This window comes from Carassius carassius, chromosome 12 (assembly GCF_963082965.1).
Source record: "Carassius carassius chromosome 12, fCarCar2.1, whole genome shotgun sequence".
NCBI classification, from domain to species: Eukaryota; Metazoa; Chordata; class Actinopteri; order Cypriniformes; family Cyprinidae; genus Carassius; species Carassius carassius.
Genome location: NC_081766.1, coordinates 3,214,167 through 3,220,198, shown reverse-complemented (window position 1 = coordinate 3,220,198; position 6,032 = coordinate 3,214,167). Strand labels below are relative to the sequence as shown.

Here is a 6,032-nt window from a genome sequence, read left to right as displayed (position 1 = left end):
TATATATATATAAAAACTGAATTAAAGTGACTTCATTATATATATAAGAAATTGTATTTTCCTGTGGCGGTAGGTTTAGGGACTGTTCTAAACTTAACATTTTGGTAAACTAGTTATTATATCCGCACACATCTAGAAAGAAATTCTGTATACCATGAATCATTTTTATAAAATATGACTTTTTTATGTTTAATTTGCTAAAGTCTAACGTGAAAACTCGTGATTTCTTTGTCGCATCACTCGCTCTTATAACGATGCGATTTTCTGAAAACCACTAGCTAACCGAGGCACATATATATTGGTATATTTCATGAAAATGAGTCTTACTAACCGTCCAACAGTAAGGATCAGTAAATGTTAACTATCCGATTTAATACGTTAAACAGTTCAATCCAGAAGTATTGTTTAGTGAAAAACATGTTGGAGATTAGCTGATAGGCTCTCGATTCATTAAATGATCAGCTGTTTCCTCTAAAAAAAAAAAAAAAAAGGCCTCTGGTCTCCTTTCCCATGTACTGGCAAACTGGAAGTGTTAGCTTTAGCCGTTACGCTTTTTTGGCTAAAGGTTGCAGGCTTGCTTTCTAGTGGCTTTGGTTCACCTCCTGAGTCTTCAGGTTCGAGTCGTTCGTTCATCACGTGACAGCCCCATAGACTTGACTAGAGGCTACACAGTTTGTACCGGAAAGAGAAATGATTAGTTCATCTCCTGAGTCCTGGGGTCCGAGTCGTTCAATCTTTTGTCAATGTTTGCATTAGATGTGTTGGGGAATTTGAATATTAACATGTATCATTTTAATTATATTCTGCTGAATTGGACGAAATTAACTAAATGACTTGAAAAAGGATTCGTTCATTTTGCTGAACGAGAATCAAAGATCCGAGTCAGTATAATGATCCGAACTTCCCATCACTAGAACATGAAAATGCTGCTTGTAATGTTAAAATCCCAGCCAATCATAGATATATGCTGATTCTGAACCAATGAGGATTCTCAAGGGGTGGAGCCACCCTTCATGACAAGAAACTGACATTTGTAGATTACAATGGACTTGGAAAATGTTGTACCTACATTATCGGGCTGAATGTTTCCAGAGTATCATGATTGTTTAGTTTTATTTACAGTGGAAAACCCCTCTCAAAATCACCAGTGAATTCAAGAATCAGGTTAGTTTTATTTTCTTCACGACGTGTCTTTGCGTATGAGAAAATTGTTTTAAACGGACGGTGCGTTTTAAACATTGGTCCATTAAAACCATTATACCTGTATCTCTCCAAAGGCCATTTTTTTGGGATTTTGTCTCAATTTACACTTATTATTTACTCTAATTTACCTTGTTTTATCTAATTCTAATTTATGTTAATTCGGAGCTCGAAACGAAATTCAGCATTGAGTGCTGAAAATCTAATTGACCACCAAGTCGTTAAGACTGATTGTGCAGGTGACATTGAAATATTAATTTTAATAATAATATCTATGCAAATTGGAATACAATTACTGATTTGTCTGTACTTTTCCTGTGAAGAAAAAGTAGTGCTATCTCTTCTTAAAATCCTACAAACGCATTTCTCATACAATTTGTGCTAGCATGAGCTGAATTAATTATCTTAAAATGAATTATTATCTTTAGATTTAACGTAGACTCTTAAGAACTGTCTTTTCTCAATTTTTTTCTACAGCTAAAAAGGAAAACGTCAAATATTCCTCCTCTTCTAAAATAAATAATGTATTCTGGCATATATTTTAACATCCCCTCTCATATTTTTTGTTATTAATGTGCGCAAACTTTTTAAAATTAAAAATAAAAGTTTTCAACTCGCTTGTTATTAATGGAGGAAAAACAACCCTTTTTTTATTAAATTTTTTTTCTCTCCCCTCTCATACATGAAAAATACATTCCTTTCTTAGTTTCAAGTTGTTGACAATCGCTCATCTGAACCCTGCACAACAGAACCTGCTGTCCACTGTGAGTTGTTAATGCTGCCATTTTTATGGACACTATATTTAGTGAATATGAATGATGTCTCCCTGTTTTTTGCTTCTGTGTGGAACAGAGACTCTCTTGTTGTGACTCTGAGTCACAGAAAACCGGATGGCCTTAAAATAAACGAGGACTGAGCTCATAGAGTGACTTGCACACTGAATGTGAAGAAGATTGTGGCTCATGTTTACACCTATATGCTGTTGCCAATGTGTGTGAAATGCAACTATTGTTTTTAGTGGAATGTTCCAGAGCAATGTTGAGTATTTTCGGAGGATTGCTGTAAGATTGTGCATATATACACTCTTAAAAATAAAGGTGCTTCAAAAGGTTCTTCAAGCAATGCCATAGAAGAACCTTTTTTGGTTTAACTATAAACCATTCAGTCAAATGTTCTTTAAAGAACCATCTATTTCTTACCTTTTTATAATCTAAAGAACCTTCTTTTGCCACAAGGTTGCCTTCAAAGGTTCTTTATGGAATCATTTAGACAAAAAGGTTCTTCTATGGCATTGTGAAGCATGTATATGTATATATGTATGTATATATATATATATATGTATGTATGTATATATATATATATATATGTATGTATATATATATATATATGTATGTATGTATATATATATATATATATAGAGAGAGAGAGAGAGAGAGAGAGAGAGAGAGAGAGAGAACACAACCTCATCATGAGTAATACATCATTTTATAAAATTGGTTGTGAAATATGCATTATAAAAAATAATGTGGATTAAGTTGCATAAATGAACATCGTACAATATATGTCAAAACAAAAGAAAAAAATATTGTCTGATTAAATTGAAGCTACTGAACTTTTTCTTCTAAATTGTATCATTTTGAACCACTTATAATTCTTAGAGCTCCAGATATTTTACATGAACCAATTATTATTTAGTCCAATTATTATTTTGTATTGATTGGCATCCGTGACTTTATTAGAAGTTTTGAGTGTATAGCATATAACTGATGCACATATATATATATATATATATATATATATATATATATATATATATATATATATATATTTTTTTTTTTTTCTTTTTTTTTTCTTGGTATGTTTTATATTTGTTTATAATGTTCAAAATAAATAATAATAATAAAGTTGTACAGCATCTTTTGTAATGTTTCTGCTCTTGCTGTAAACGAGCTCAAAACAGAAATGAATGAAAACTTTTGAAACTGTTCGAAGTTCACCGTGCAGATGTCTTTAATAGTTTTATCTTATCAGTTGGTAAGACTTCATATTTCAACATCTGTTATCTACATGACATGTTTGTTAAGCCAAGTATTATTATTACTCTTGCTCATACTTTGAGTTGAAGGTGCATACTTGGTATGTAACACTACATGCCCTGTACTTTAACAAAAAATGTGACTTAATTATTTATAGCATGTTTTCCTGCATTGAAGTATATCATTTTATCTTCAGCATGTGCCTTCAATTGGATGAAATTTTCAGTCCGGTGCCGTTCAGCCAAACACTCCCCTTGATTTAACGCTAAATTGTGGGAACTGAAGCAGCCAAAAATGTAAGATAAATCCTGTTTCTTTTCATCAGAATGAGGTTCAAGGACAGTCCAGTTTCATTGTAACCAGTTAAACACAGGGAGGGCTGGAAACATCTGAGAAACACTGACTTCACATTTAATGTCCTCAAGGCAAAGTGGATATGTAAAATCTCTTTTATATTGTCTATGTGGGTCTGGTTTCAGGCTGGTTTTCATTTGTGTATTGTGTTATGGACATGTGACATCCTGCTGCTACAAAGAGCTTTATTTACCGTCCATGTGATCCAACAAAGGGAGTTTTTTTATTTATTTTTTTAATCCAGCACTGATTCTTGAGAAACACACCAAAAAGTTTTCCACTTCGAAATGAATCCGAGATGATCACTTAACCATTATCACAAAAATACTATTTAATTCAATTGCCTTCATTTATTTTAATCTCCTACTCTCCCCTAAAACCAGGCATCGTCAGAACTCAGTACTTCAATGCAATACTTCAATATAAATATAGCTCATGTATAGGCCTACACACACACACACACACATATATATATATATAAAAGTCCTGAGATTTGTATTCCTCATTTGAAGAAGATCTTGTTAGTATCTAATAAGTTTTATTTTAGTATCTTTGAGATATTATTGCAGTTTTTTGATATTTTGAATGTTTTTCGTGTATTTTAAATTCATATTTTGAATTTATATTTTTCCTTGTTTAATTTTAGTTTTAGTAATTTTGTTTGTATCATTTTAAGAAGTTTTTTTATTAAATGTTTTCATTTATATATTTTTCATTTTCAGTTAATTTTGTTGTTTTTTAAATGTCTATATATGATTTTTTATTAAAGTTCTTTTCAATTGTTAACAAGTGTTTACCATTACTTAAAGTACTTTTTCTAAACTCTTAACACAGCAACACAACTATAACACACACTTAGCCAAATAGTTAATTTTATGGCCAAAACCACATTTTGTTAAATAAATACAAACTCTACATTTCAAAATGCTGAATATCGTTTTCTACATATACTAACTCTATCGAAACACAGCAAACCCAATTCAAAATGAAGTCATTTGGACAAAACATTAGCACTACTTTCTACCCAATAGGAACATATAGTCAATCATAGAACACTGACTGTCAAAATACTAACAGTTGATGGCTTTACAAAAACTGCATTGCTTTCTTCTACATGTTTGACATAGACGTTTCAGTTCTACTTGCATAGACAATAGAAAAAATGTTCATTGTTCAAAAATTCCATTGTTTTTAGTAATGTAGTTACCTTCAACTAAAACGATTTTACATTTTTAAGTGTTGAATGTGTTCGTTCTTGTCAACATACTGTCTAAAACTGAATGAGTCATTACTTTATAGAATGTACGACAGAAAAAAATGGGGTCGTCTATGCAGAAATTCAGTTGGAACCTTGATTGAAATTGCTCTCCAGAGGGTGGTGGTTGGATGCGGATGTTAGCTGATGCCAGAGATCAACAAAAATGACAACATATACGGCCTTTAGTTACTATGCAAGCTTGTTTCTGTCACAGGATAAAAAATGGTAATTGTGAACTTTTTATCTCACAATTTTGACTTCTGTTCTTGGAATTACGAGTTTACATCTTGCAATTCTAACTTTATCAGATTCACAATTGCAAGAAATAAAAGTCAGAACTGTGAGATGAAACAAAGTCACAATTACCCTTTACCCTTTATATTCCATGGCAGAAATAAGCTTTCATAGGTTCCACATGTGTAAGAGGGAGAAACAAACAAACAAAGATAAAAATATACAGTCCAGCACACATTCTTACACCCTCCCTTACCTCTTCTTCTCCATTACCTATCTTCTTCTGATCCAAGTACTCCTCTCCCTCCTCCAACTATTCCTCTTCCTCTCCCAGGCATTATTTTTTCTCTCTTTGATTCTTTGTGTTGTTCTGCATCCACAAAACCAATTCAAAGAGTTATTTCTTACTCTATGTTGATGTAATGTAGAGAGAATCTACACCTGACTATTCCTCCAACTGAGACTGGAATCAGCTATTTCTAAATATTTTAGTGATCTGTTACTTAAAACTGCTTATCAGTTGTTACAATGTTTTACATAGAGATATTTTTCAATACTTTTGAGTTGCTGTTCTTGCAGAAGTACACTATATTTAAAGTTTGGAACATTATGTCTTCATTTCTGTCATGCTGTGTTAAAGCATTTGTAAAAAAAGATTCTTTTGGTATGGGGTAAACTTGTGTGAAAATAAAATTTAAGCATTTTAGAAACGTGGTAATTTACTGAATATTGTGTGAAAACAATATGAATTGTGTTAAAAGTATGGTCACAACAGACTGATGTTCTGATAATCGTGTATAGTGTTTTGAATTTTTAATTACAGATTGGACAAAAGAATGTTAGCAATTGAAAAAAAAAAATTTTAGAAATTTGACTTTTTATATTTTCCATTTTATTTTTATTTTTTTATTATTATTTCAGATATAGTTTTATTTATTTTAACACATCAT

General features: G+C 31.5%; 1 long non-coding RNA gene across 2 annotated transcripts; it reads left to right on the top strand.

The window, feature by feature from the left end:
- Positions 1–386: 386 nt before the first annotated feature.
- On the top strand, positions 387–2,812 carry LOC132154476 (uncharacterized). Of its 2 annotated transcripts, none has more exons than XR_009437161.1 (2): positions 387–2,538; positions 2,631–2,812. It is a non-coding gene; the product is annotated as an uncharacterized LOC132154476 (long non-coding RNA). The 2 variants fall into 2 exon arrangements; XR_009437162.1 differs by having other exon boundaries at positions 2,627–2,812.
- Positions 2,813–6,032: the final 3,220 nt, after the last annotated feature.